The sequence below is a fragment of the Bidens hawaiensis genome, unplaced genomic scaffold (assembly GCF_021521415.1).
Source record: "Bidens hawaiensis isolate Kalapana, Puna unplaced genomic scaffold, B.hawaiensis_p1.1 tig00023827_1, whole genome shotgun sequence".
NCBI lineage: Eukaryota > Viridiplantae > Streptophyta > Magnoliopsida > Asterales > Asteraceae > Bidens > Bidens hawaiensis.
In genome coordinates, this window is record NW_027493748.1 from 13,682 (window position 1) to 27,362 (window position 13,681).

A 13,681-nucleotide genomic window follows, 5' to 3' on the forward strand; every position below is an offset into this window, starting at 1 on the left:
GTTATGCTTTAGAATGGCAGCCGGAGTTATTTAAGGATAAGATGAGTAGTATAAGAGACAGGTTGGAAGGTTTTATGTGTGAGAAGGAAGTGACTGACTCAGGTCTTGAAGCATTTGGCATGTTCGACAAGTTTGAAGCATTAGGTTGGGAAGCTGCTCTCCAGTGTTACGATGGAGAGAGCACGATGTTATATGATAGGGAGATTGAGGAGTGGGTATCTACCTTGCGGTGCCCACCGTTTAAGGGAGGCTCAGACTTGAAGTTGATTGGTACCGTGGGTGGAACGACAGTGGAGATGTCTTTTGAAACACTCAATCAAATTGTTCGGTTCGACAGCAAGCCATCTAATTCGTATGTATATCCGTCGGTCAGAGATCTGTTTGACCATCCTGACAAAAGTCCGCAATGGTAAAATATATTATCGTCGGTATTGAAAGGGGGTTGAGGTACAGGGTCAAACTTTAAAAGAAAGGAGTTGAGGATTGAAGTGCAATTGTTGATGACAATATGTTTATCAAATATGGTACCCCGTCGGAGCGACATTTCTGTGGTGAGAAACAGTGATATGCCAGTTTTGGCTGCATTGATGACTGGCAAGCCACGAATTTCCTTTCGCTACTTAGCCATGTTAAACATATGGACGAGTAGAGAGAGCAACAAGAGAAAGTTAAATCCCTCACTGCCGATTGATCACGGCGATACTAAAGTTGCATGGCGCCATTCCAGCAGGCGCAATTGGGTTGAAGAAGATATTTACGGAACACAAGTTGGATGCGTTGGGGCCAAGTTGAATATATACCAAGAGTGAAAGATACCATCAGTTGAAGAACGGTAATGAGAAATGGAGAGTGTTAAGGGAGGATGTTGAACAAGAAGCGAGTGAAGACCGGGAGGAAATATGGAGGAAGGAAGTGACAATGAAGACATGGAGGTGGTTGGTGGTGATGGGAATGCGGGTGGTAGTGGATCCCAACAAACGGGTTGGGACTATTCTTCGGGATATGCTTTATATGGAGACAATTTGGCCCACATGGGTTCGATAAATGAGGTGGTGGAGAGGCATCGGCCCTCCACTTTTGATAATTGGTCGGAGGAGACCCGAGCACTTTTCGACCACCAAACTTTCATGGGAGCTTATCATGAACGAGCTGAGAAAGAGAGGCATGACCGTAACAAGATGTGGAACCATGCTCACACCTATGCGCGGGAGCACGAATCAAACATGCGGTATATGGATGACCGAAATAAGAGAATGCACGAACAATGGCATGCAGGTGAAGAGGTCGTTCCAGATCCACCAAGTGTGGATTACACATCTTTGCCTCCATACGACGGCTCTGTGCGATACCACGAGCCACCATTGAATCACTCCATGTGGGTGGACCTGATGCAATCAATGGCACCACCACCACCATCATCGGGAGAAGGCAGCAGCAGCGGAAGTGGAGCTTTTAACTTTGATGAATTTTCGGACTTTATAACCTCCATTTTCGAGCCGCCACAACCGCCCTACTACTGATTGGGCAGGTGCACTTTGTTTTGTATATTTTGTGTATATTGGTGTTTTTACGCTATGTTTTGTGTATTTGGCGGGTTGGGAGGAGAATGTTATGGTTATGACAATTGGTGGTGTTTTGTGTGTTTTATTTCCTAAAAACCATACATTAGGGACAATGTATCGCAAGTGTGGGGATGGGAAATTTTTCGTAAAATACAAAAATTGAAAAAAAAAGAGAACAATTGAAAGAAAAACACTGGAAAGTGGTAAGATTGGCGGGGCAAAGTTTTGGTCCCCTTTCATGGTCATAATTCCCCCAAAAATCAAGTTTGCTTAGCAATGTTAAAAATGTGGTCAAGAAGTAGTATTCTAGGCAAGGTTAGCATGCTTTCGGTTTGTCAAATCACATAACATGCCCATAGTCACTTGGGTATTGGGAAAACGAAGAGCGGTGACAGAATGGTTATTCTCCGTTAGAACTTGTGCCATCAATGCACTTCGAGACCTTAGCTTGGCATAAATGCAAAAGTGATTGAGGCACTTAGGTTAAAGCCTCGTCTTGGATGAATGTGAGTGCGGGTTTTGGGGGTTGGGCCTCATAAATTACATATATGATGGGTAATGAGAGGGGCGGAGGGTTGGTTCCTTTAGTAAACCTATTTGGGCTTATTCTTCCTATTTAATTAACCCTGATGTATTTGTGAGACGATCCGGCTTGATAGGTTTCTTTGTAATTGTAGTTGTTTTGATTTTAATCAATAGAGAGTAGTATTTAAGTGTTTATGCAAGTAATTATTTAAAAAAATGATGAAAAAAAAAAGAAAAAATGAGAAAAGTTGAAGCAATGTTTAAAGTCATGTGTATCGAGTTGATGATACAAGTCGCGTATATAGTAGTGTGTTCTTTTGCTTATTTTAGTTTTGATGTAACAAGCCGGGTCGGATCATTTGAGCCACTTTCAATATTCCCCATTCCATACCCTTACAGCTAGCCCCATTACAACCTATTTAAGACCTCGTGATTTGCGTTTGTGTTAAAGCACGAGTAGGTGGAGATTTGACGGTGGTACAAGGGTATGCGAGGAGAATCAAGTATGATTATCATATTTAGAATGGTCACCGATAAGTGAGTTAATGAGTGACGGTTTGTTATGTATGAGTAAAGACCGAAAGCATGTTAAGGTTGACTAGAATTCTATGTTTTAAAATATAATATCAAGTGAGCTAGTGCAAACCTCTAATTATGTGGGAATAGGGTACGACTCTTGCGGTTTGTTTAGTGGTGTGTTTTGAAAGCAATTGTGGTTCAAGTGTTGCTTGAGGGCAAGCAACGTGTAAGTGTGGGGATGTGACGGGTGGATCATAGAGCCACCCTTAAGTGAAGCAATTTAAGTTAAATCATGTGCGTTTATGTTTAATTTCAAGGACTTGGATTACTACACTATATCATGTGATTGTAGGTGTAAAAAGCTAAAGGACGGCGTTACAAGACCATAGGCGAAAACGGTGAAGAAAAAGGAGCTGGAATGAGAAGATTATGAAGAAAACAAGGAAATCGGGAGCCAGCCCCACCATGGCCCACGGTTCATACCGTGGACCACGGTCCACATGAAGCAAAAGAAACAGACTACACCGTACCGTGGAAGAAGGAAGGGACCGTGGCCCATGGTCGGGATCGTGGCCCACGGTCTGATTGTAACAGCTGACAAAATTTGGCTTTAATTGGCCATTTTGGCTAACCTTTTCATTATCTTTCATCAAGAAACATGAGAGGACGATTTTCTGGGAGTGAAGAACAATATTTGGTGATTGGTAATCATTGTTTGGTGCATTTTAATTCATTTGATGTTGCATACAATTGATATTATGATGATTTCTCAAGCCGTGAGTGGCTAATTCCTCTTGGTGATCATCTTAGATGTAGGGTTTAATTGATACACTATGTTATGCTTTATTTTCTAGAATAATGACTTTGCAATGTTTATGAGTTGTTATGGTGTTTGATTAATTGTTTGTAAATTGTTGCTTGTGTTTGATCATGATTTAAACCATATGTTCTTGGTGTCATTGGCAATTGAGATATCATGGGAAGAATTAGGGTTAAACATTAGTCAATTGATTATCGGTACAACCTTGCATTTTGTTAATCCAAGTACTTAGTTCCCTTTTATCACAAACAAGTAAACAAACATGAACTATGTCTAGGTGGTTCTTTCTAGTAAGCATGAACATTAGTGTTGATTTAAACCTGAAATCTAAGATGATCGCTTTCGTTTAAGTTGTTTACATATCTCAATAGTTGTTTTGCAAGTGTTTTATTTTATTTTAGTTAATCTAAAAATCAAACAATCAAATCTGAAGTTACTTTTATACAATTTTAATTTAATTCCATTTTCTGTTAAAGCTACTTTTTAACACATTTTCCACAAACTCCTCGTGTTCGATACCCATTTACCACTATCTAATTAGTTGTATTTGGTTTATTTTTGCGCGAGTCTTCGACCTCGTGTCAAGAGTTTGATCAACAATGCCTCTTTTGTATCCATTCTTCACTAAATGATCAGCCAATGTGGCATACCATGCACGAGGTGCTTGGTGAAGACCATAAAGTGCTTTATCATGTCGGTAAACGTGATCAGGATGATTTGGATCTTCAAAACCTGGAGGTTGACTGACATAGATCTCTTCTTTTACTTTCCCGTACAAGAAAGCAGTCTTCACATCCATTTGATACACTTTGAAGTTCATGTACGAGGCGTATGCCAGAAAGATACGAATTGCCTCTAATCTGGCTACCGGTGCATAGACTTCATCGTAATCAAGACCTTCACATTGCCAAAAGCCTTGCACCAAAAGCCGGGCTTTATTTCTAATGATCACCCCCTTGTCATCTTTCTTATTTCGGAACACCCATTTCATTCCGATTGGCTTCTTATTTTCTGCTTTCTTCACTAGCCTCTAAACATTCAGCTTCTTGAACTGTAAGAGCTCTTCTTGCATGGCTTCGACCCAGGAGTTCTCTTTTAGTGCGACCTTGTAATCCTTGGGTTCCACCTGTGAGATAAAACAAGCAAAAAGACATCTGTTAATAATTCCAGAGGTGCTGCGTGTTTGGATGCCAGCGGATGGATCTCCAATGATGTTCTTAGTCGGATGTCGACGATGGATTGGTAGCTGTGGAATTTGCTCGACATTCTCGACTGGTGTTGCCTCAAGCTGAATGGTAAAGCTCTCTATGGGATGAAAAACAGTGGTCGTAGGGATAGAGGCACTTGGTTGAGGATCAATTTCACCTTCCTCTTGATCGACCGAGTGTTCTGGAGCAATGGGACCCTCCCATAGGTTGTCATAAAATGGGACAACAACGGCTGGAACAGAGGTTGTGTTGGTGTTATCAGAAGCTTCATTTGGACTTGGATCAACCTGCACATTTGATGCATCGACCTCCATTGCAGGACCTTGATTGTCTTCTTCTGAGGGAGGTGTGGGGACAGATTCCACCATACTTGGTTCTGCAGGAGGTGGCTCTGCTTACTTGAACATTTTCATTGTTGTCGGCTGACACATATGAATCAGAATCTGAATCAGTCATGTCTTCAACAACTGGCATTTCTGTGGTGTCTGCAGAGGGCTGCACATTATTGACCAGGGCTGGCTGATTAGCCACGGGTTGTACATTAAGTATTGGTGCAGTAGTAGCTATATCAACATGTCCAAGATCTCTCAAAACAGCATGCATCAGGATAGATTGATCATCAGCATGTTGAATTGGTGTAGAAACAATAGGGGAAACCGTTGGTACAGCGGGAGTCATATACATCCCACGAAACTATTTGAACAATCTTTCATAATCAAACATCCACTCAGGACCATTGTGTGTATCTGTAGGGCTCAATTCTTGCCAATCAATGTTGAAAGACTCCAAGATCACTATAGTTTTCTTGTTATACACCCGATAAGCACTTTTGTCGGCAGAATACCCAACAAAGTAGCACTCATCTGCCTTTTCAGCAAACTTGGAGGTTGTTCCAGCATTAGTTTGGAGTATGGTACAGGGACATCCAAACGTTCTGAAGAAATTTACCCTTGGCTTCGTTCCATAAAAGACTTCATACGGAGTCTTGTTCTATCTGTTGTTCAGAAGCACACGATTCTGGGTAAAGCAAGCTGCGTTGATGGCTTCACCCCAGAAAATCAATGGCAATTTGGAATATGACAGCACTGTTCAAGCGGCTTCAACCAACGTACGGTTTCTTCATTCAGCCACCCCATTTTGTTCGGGAGTGTAAGGTGCATTGAGTTGATGAAGAATTCCCTTGTTGTGACAGAATTCATATACCACGTTGTTGCAGAATTCTGTGCATTGTCACTTCTAATACACTTCACCTTCTTGTCAGTTTGATTTTCAACCAACACAATAAACCTGAGCAGAAACATTGATGTCTCGTTCTTATGCCCTAACAGAAATGTCCAACTGAAATGCGAAAAATCGTCAGTAATAACCAGACAATAGGCTTTTCGACCTATTGCTATTGGTTGAATTGGACCGCAAAGGTCCATGTGCAACAACTGGAGAGTGGAGGTTATGGAATTGACGGTTTTGGGTCTTTGAGGGAGTTAGTGCTGTTTGCATTTAGAGCAAGATAAACATTTTTCAGCATAGTGAAAAGATTTTACAGGTAAACCCCTCACATGGTCACCTTTAACCAACTTATTCAAGCTCTTAAAGTTGACGTGATCCAAACGTCGATGCCATAAAGATGAATCGTTCTCAGAGGCCTTGGACATTAGACAAGAAGCAGAATGCATGGAATAATTGCTTCCATGTCCAGACTGTAGGCATCATTGTGCCTCGGAGTACGCAACATGATCCACTCTTCAGGGACTTTAAAACCTGGTTTCAATATAAGACATTCATTTTCTGTAAATAGGGTTGAGAACTTCTTATCACGGATTTGAGAGATGCTAAGCAGGTTGTGGTTGAGCTGTTCCACCAGATTGACCTCATCGAATGTCAAAGTACCATTCGAGACCTTTCCTTGCTTTGTAATCTCTCCTCCAATGATACCGGCAAAGGAAACATATCCACCGTCGAATGGTTTGATATCAAACAACAGCGACTCGTCTCCTGTCATGTGTCGGATGCTGCCACTGTCTAAGTACCAAATACTGTTGACAGGCCTTCCAGGCTGACCCTACACACATGAACAACCAGTTAGTGGATGGTTTCCCGAGACGTACTTGTATCGGGAAAATTAAACACAAAATCACCAAGTTTAATTTTATGATTTCTGAAAATGTAATCCTTTGGTGAGTCAGAATCTGAAGAGCAATCCCTCGAGGAACTTGAATTATAATTTCCTCAGTTTTGAAATGGTTTTCTGGATTGCCTTCGTTTTGGTTTAGGCTTAACCACAAAGTCTTCTTGGTTGGCCTTAGTGAACACCTTTGAAGTATTCTTGGGCTTTTCAGCTTCAGACCCCTTAGCTAACCTCTTCCTTTCTCTTTGGGTTAGCCAGAAAGGTTTCTTAGGTTTGTCAGTTCTTTTGGGTCTGAAATCCGTCTCACTGGCTGAAGTGTGAGTTTGGTTAGGCATTTTCTTAGTTGGAGCAGGAAACTTAGGAAATGTCTGACCAAACTTACTGTTGAAGTCTCTATGTTGCTTATGCCAGTTCTTGCAATGTCTTGCAAGATGAGACGGATTGCCAAACAAAGCAACATTTTCTTTGACGGTAATTATAGATATCTTGATCATTGAGATATGTGGGATGAGGTGATGCAGTGGGGTTATCATGTCTGTAACCTGTATCTGTCTGATAATGATGAACATTTAAAAATTTTGAAGCAAAATAATTTGAGTGCCTCGGTTTTTGTTGAGAACAGTAATAGGCATTATCAAACTGATCACTATATTGAGAACCATAGTTATAATACGTATTTTGAGAAAAAGAAGTTTTCTTTGGTGGCACATATTTACAAGAAGTGCTTGGTTTTTCATTTTCAAATCTGGATTTCTCTTTAGTTAAGTTCTCAAAATGATGATCAGTTGATGAGCAGCTAGGACTTTTCTTTTCATCAACCTTAGCTTCGATTGTTTCATCAAAAATAGTTTCGATTCTGAATCGGATGAAGAACATTCACTTTCATTACAAGCATTTGTACAACTGTCATCACTAGATGATTCACAAAATACAACCTTTGATCTAGACATTAAACTTCCTAACATTGACTCACACACTTTATTACAGACAGGATTGTTAATTGATTTAGTTAGACCCACACAAAACTCAAAACGGGGTTCTAACTCTCCTTTTGGCTTACAACCCTGGTTAACCTTCCCACAATCACCATATACATCACCTGCTACACAATACACGTTGACGTTAGACTTATCAGATGATGGACTTGGAGCAGCTGATGGAGAGGCAGCAGAAACAAATTTCACTGGTTTTGGTAGTTTACCAATTCCATATGCCATTTTTTCATCAAGAGAAGTATTATAGCTAAAGTGGGGCAGGCTAGTTTAATTATCATTCATTGGTGGAGGTACCGCTGAATAATCATATCCTAGCCCCGCTTTAACTTTAGTATTCTCTGGGCTCCAATGAGATCATCCAATTGCTCAGATGATGCATCAAATCTTTCAACTTGTTTTTCTTTTTCTTTCTTATCAGAAGCATCAAGTTTTAATTTCTCAATTTCATCTTTTGATTCATTAATTATATTTTTATAATAGATGACATCTTGCTCCTTTATGAAATTTTTAAGTTTAAGATTTGCAACATCATCATGGTGAGTTTTTATCTTTTCAACATAGATCTGTCAGCTGTAACATATTCAGCATTCAGTTGACGAAGTTTTGCATTTTCTTTCAAAACTTCATCTTGATGATATCTATAATACGTGACTTTATTTATGCAAACTTGAGTACACAGATTGTGATTTACCTCATCGATGGGTGATTCCTCAGAACTTGCAGCTGCGGATGTGGATGCTTCCTCGTTTGTTGTGAAAGCCATGCCTGCTATGTTGAGAGGATTCTGCAGCTCTTGAAATTGATCATCCCAATCCACACCAACTTGGACCTCCGATTGGGAGACAAGGGCCTTTGTGTTTGAACTTGAATTGCCCTTGTGTGGATGATTTCCAATTCTTTGAGATGAGCTGCTTGGCTTATGCACTTCCTGCCTCTTTCCAGCAGCCTTGCTGTTTTCTTCCTCAGTCACCTCAGTCACACGAATATCATTGGCTGGTTTTGAAGGATTCGTGCATTCTCGTGAAAAATGACCCATCTCACCGCAGTTGTAACATTGTAGCTTCGACTTGTCAAACCCGATCCTTTTCCTGTCAGAATCCTTGAAGCTGTCTTTCCCATACATCTTCATGAAGTTTGTAGCTCTTTGCACAGCCATTGCCATTTTGTACTTGATATCCATCTTTTCGAGATCCTTTTGATTGACATCTCTCAAGTCCCCAATCTCAAATTATGGTGGCAATAGATTTCCCTGCATCAATTCTTCATGGCTTGACAGCAAAGCATGAACTATTGAGATGTTTGAATCATTCAGCAATGGAAGAGCTTCACAGTAACTTGAAGGTTTACTTGGTTGAGGTTTTGAGGATGAGGAAATCCCATGAGCTTTTAACGCTTGTTCAACCGCACTATCGACTGCCTTTTGAAATGAGCTTGAACCAGTTGAAGCAGATTGGTTGCTGGTTGAGATGAATGCAGTTGTCTATTGTGGCACACATGAGGAGTATTTTGGAGCAGTCACCGGGTACACATTCTGCTGAGTTTTGCTAATAAAAGCAGTTGCCATTGAAGATGCAGTACTCATCCCAGCTTGATTCAGAGAACTCAGATGGTTATTCATTCTCATCTGCCCGTCCATTTCAAATGACTTGATGGTTGAGATCAAGTCAGAGTTTGTCATGGCATTCAAATCTGTGGTTCTCTTGATTGTAATTATGTTGGTGCTCCAGCTGTATGGCAGAGAATTTATCAACTTGTGATTCACCTCAGAGTTGGTGATGCTGACACTTGCAGTTCTGACTCTTACCATTAACTTCTCAAATCTTTTTACCAAATCCAACACAGCTTCATCTTGACGATGATTGAACATGTTGAATTCTTCTTTCAATAGGGCTTTCTTGTTTTCCCTAATTTCTGCATTTCCCTCAACTTTCTCAACAAGAGCATCCCATAAACCCTTGGTAGTTCTATGTTCTTGGAGAGTCTCAGTAATCTCATTTGAAAGACAAACTGTTAAAGTGAGATATGCCTTCTTGTCTTGCTCCAACAAGGTCCTATCATTATCATCATAATTTTCAAAAGTTTTTAAGTGTTCCCTAGCTTGAGTGACAGTCACAGGAACATGAGGACCTTGTTCAAAACATCTCATTAAGTCAGAGTCTGTCAATGAGATAAAGTTCATGAACCTCCATTTGAAGTTTGCAAAATTATCTTCTAAGGTCATGAATTTTGGGTGTTTTTGAGGTGTTCCCACTTGGTTTTCCAACAGCAAATAACCCTTCAACAACTCAAAATCAGTGCTAGCCATGGTCTTAGCAATCTCAAACATTTAACAATCTTCAAACAGTTCAGAAATCAATAAAGACAACTTTTTCGCGCGAAAAAGTGTCTCAAGCGAAGCGAAAAAGTTAGGCTAAGCGAAGCGAAAAAGTTATGCGAAATGAACAGTGATGCGAAGCGAAAAAGTTTTCCAAGCGAAGCGAAAAACTGTGCGAAGCGAAAAATGAAGCGAAGCGAAACAGCAAGCGATGCGAAATCACAGACGATGCGAAATCACAAGCGAAGCGAAAAACCTTTAGATGTGAAAAAGTTCAGTTTTCTAGAAGAAATCTTTCTTGGGATCAGTTCCACCTAACTTGTCAGTACTAGGTCAAAAGTTGGTATACTGATTTTCATGCCATGAGATGCGAAATTTGTAACTTGTCAATTTTAACAATTTTAAAACCCGTAATCACCAACTTCAACACTTTTAAACCCGAAACTTATGGATCTAAGGCTAGTATGTATTTCACCAAGAACACATCCTAAGTCATGTTTATCAACTAGAAACCGATTGTTTTTGTATTTTTTGTGGTTTTCTTTTGTCAAGAACACTTCTTTTCTTTTTCTCAAGATCAAAACCCAAGGTTGTGATCCAAAAAACTCAACTAGTGAGCCGAAGCTCTGATACCAATTATAGGTCCCATGATGGGTGGATCTAACAACGTTCTTGGGTCAACCTAACTTAGTGCTAGCGGAAATCACACTAAGCAACCAAAGAGGTCTCGGATCTTGAGTTTATGTTCAGGTGTGGTGAGAGAGAGAGAGAGACGAGAGAAAGTGATGGAGAGAAAGTGTATATGTGTTAGACAAATTGGCAAAAGGTTTTTCTATTAATTGTCAACTACTTCTCTCATGGCATGCTTCTCTATTTATAGAGAAGCATGCGTGAGAAACAAGTCACATCACATGCCCTTCTATACATTATTTCCCTTGGGCCATATACATACAAAATGAATTACTAAAGCCCAATACATATAAACACAATACAAAAGACTTAATATAACAAAATGGGATCTAACAAGGATTTGCCTAGGGTGTTACATGTGTTGGTTCGTTGTCTTTGGTGACGAATTAGGAATTAAGAAGAGTGGTGGAGAGAGTGGATGAAGTGGTGGTGGTGCGACGGTTCCTCATCGGAGACGATGTACTCTTTCGTTTACCTCTTTGGGGCACTGGACATACTACTTGGAGAAGATAATGGTGGTTAATTTTTATATCTAATTTACATATATTTGTTGTTTTTTAATATAAAGGGTAAAATAGTAAATCAAAAGGTTATTTTATATAAAATAGATAAGTATGTAATATATATGTTTTAAAGAGGGAAAATATGTAATTGATTTTTATGGTTGGGGATATATGTAAATTGTAAGGCCCTGAGCCCGGGTGCCCTATTTAGCGTTGGATTTACTCATAAACTCAGTTTGTTACAGCGGAAGTCTATACAAATTGCTGCGGAAATTTAAATTTTATAAAATACTTCTATCTCTAACTAGATCTTCAATATGGAAAGCCTCGTATATGCCTCAAGCTTGACCCGTCATCGATAATACCTGCATGCATACTAAAAGTCAGCTACACGCTGAGTGAGTTCCAACGTTTCTTTCTTTCAATTAAATTTCGAATTATAATTAAATAACATTCTTTATATATAAGCGACGTAACACTTGTCTATAACTAGTCCCCTACATACTTGCTCATAATTGAGTCTTCTATTCTTACTTGTAAACGACCATACCTAATTAAAGGTGTTTGTCATCCTAACTTGCTGCGCGTGCATGAGGCCCGAAGGCTCTACGCATGAACATGCAATCATTCATTCACATCAATATACATATTGTCATTCTATGCAGGTATCTGATAGGACTTGTCCCCTACCTTCCTTTTGTTCTATCCACTGACTTTTACCCATACAAATAGTATCCATAGCTGGACCATACATTCACAAAACGTATATTTATGCATTTAAAATTATCATACCATGCAACCGTACTACATATACACACATAATTAATAGCTACTCTACTTAGTATCCGTATCTGGACCGCCTATTCATTTTATCCATATCTGGACTACCTTTTCATTATATCCATATCTGGACCGCCTATTCTTATATCCATATCTGGACCGCCTATTCATTGTATCCATATCTGGAATGCCTATTCATTGTATCCATATCTGGACCGCCTTTTCATTGTATCCATATCTGGAACACCTATTCATTGTATCCATATATGGACCGCCTTTTCGTTGTGTCCATAACTGGACACTCTAGTCATTGTGTCCATAACTGGACCATAGTATACATATGATCCTAATCGATCAGTTCATTGTTTTCATAACTAGACCACATTACTGTCACAACACGTGCCCGAACAAAATATAGGCTTTTAGTCCATTATTGTATTCGTGCCTGTGCTTTCCGTTCAAAGAGCTATGTTGTTTCCCTAACTAGAGCATCTGTCTATTGCGTACATGTCTGCACATCGCTCACGCGTACTTCATGATGTGGACAGGTATAAGATACTACGACCCCCTTGATGTCCACATCATGACTTACCCACATTCATAATACATTCCTAATATTAGTAGTTAAATGATTTTACTACTAATGCACATGTTTACTTTCTCTTTTAAACATATTTCGTTCGTCTTTATCTTCTTTCTTGAGTATGCATACAGCCCCAAAACGTTTAAGGAAAAAGGGGGCTAGAACTCACCTGTAGACGATTCCTTTCCGAATTAATAGAAATTCCCTTCTTCAACGGAGCTCGACTAACTGTTAATAATGTACACGCATTAATCCTCTTTAATTTCTTGTTATTCATTTCTAAAGTTATTGGGGTTATCTTTTAAGTTAACTGAACCGACATATCCTTCTTATACTGTTCATATTAATTTAATATTCTTAATCCTTCTTTATTATCGTTGTTTTTATATATATTATTATTCATATTTTATTATCAATTCATACCCGTAACGTGCTTATAAGTTAACGTTTCCTTAAACGAGGTTGGGTTCGTACCGGGTCTAAGCTTAACTTCATCAATAATTTCATTTCTTTAACGAGCGGGCCCTTGTGTTTGGCTTGCCTTCTACTCATATTCTTTTATTTGGCGCGATTCACGGGTTCGAGTTTCGTTTAAGTTCTTGGATCCATAAGCCTTATCTATTATTAGTTTGGTTTTATTATTATTATTATTATTATTATTATTATTATTATTATTATTATTATATATTTGCAATAAGGTCCCTCGCCAACCTAACCTTAAGACCGTACCCCCCCCCCTAACTCACCTACTCTCTCTTCCTTCTTTCTTTTCTTTCTTGCCGGCTCCTCCCCTTATATTACGGCCACCACTGCCGGCCACTCATACCATCCCATCGCCGCCTGCTCCGTCTCCCTTCCCAGCCACCACAACAATCATTTCGCACGGGATGCGAAGCAGGTTCCGTCAAGGATTCGCTTGGCAAATAGTTCGCACGGGATGGGAATATCGACGGTTCACATACAAGTTTCGCATTGGATTTCGCATAGCCGAAACTTCGCACATAACAATTCGCACGGTGACGTCATCATGCGATGCGAATTTCACAAAATCGCTTCG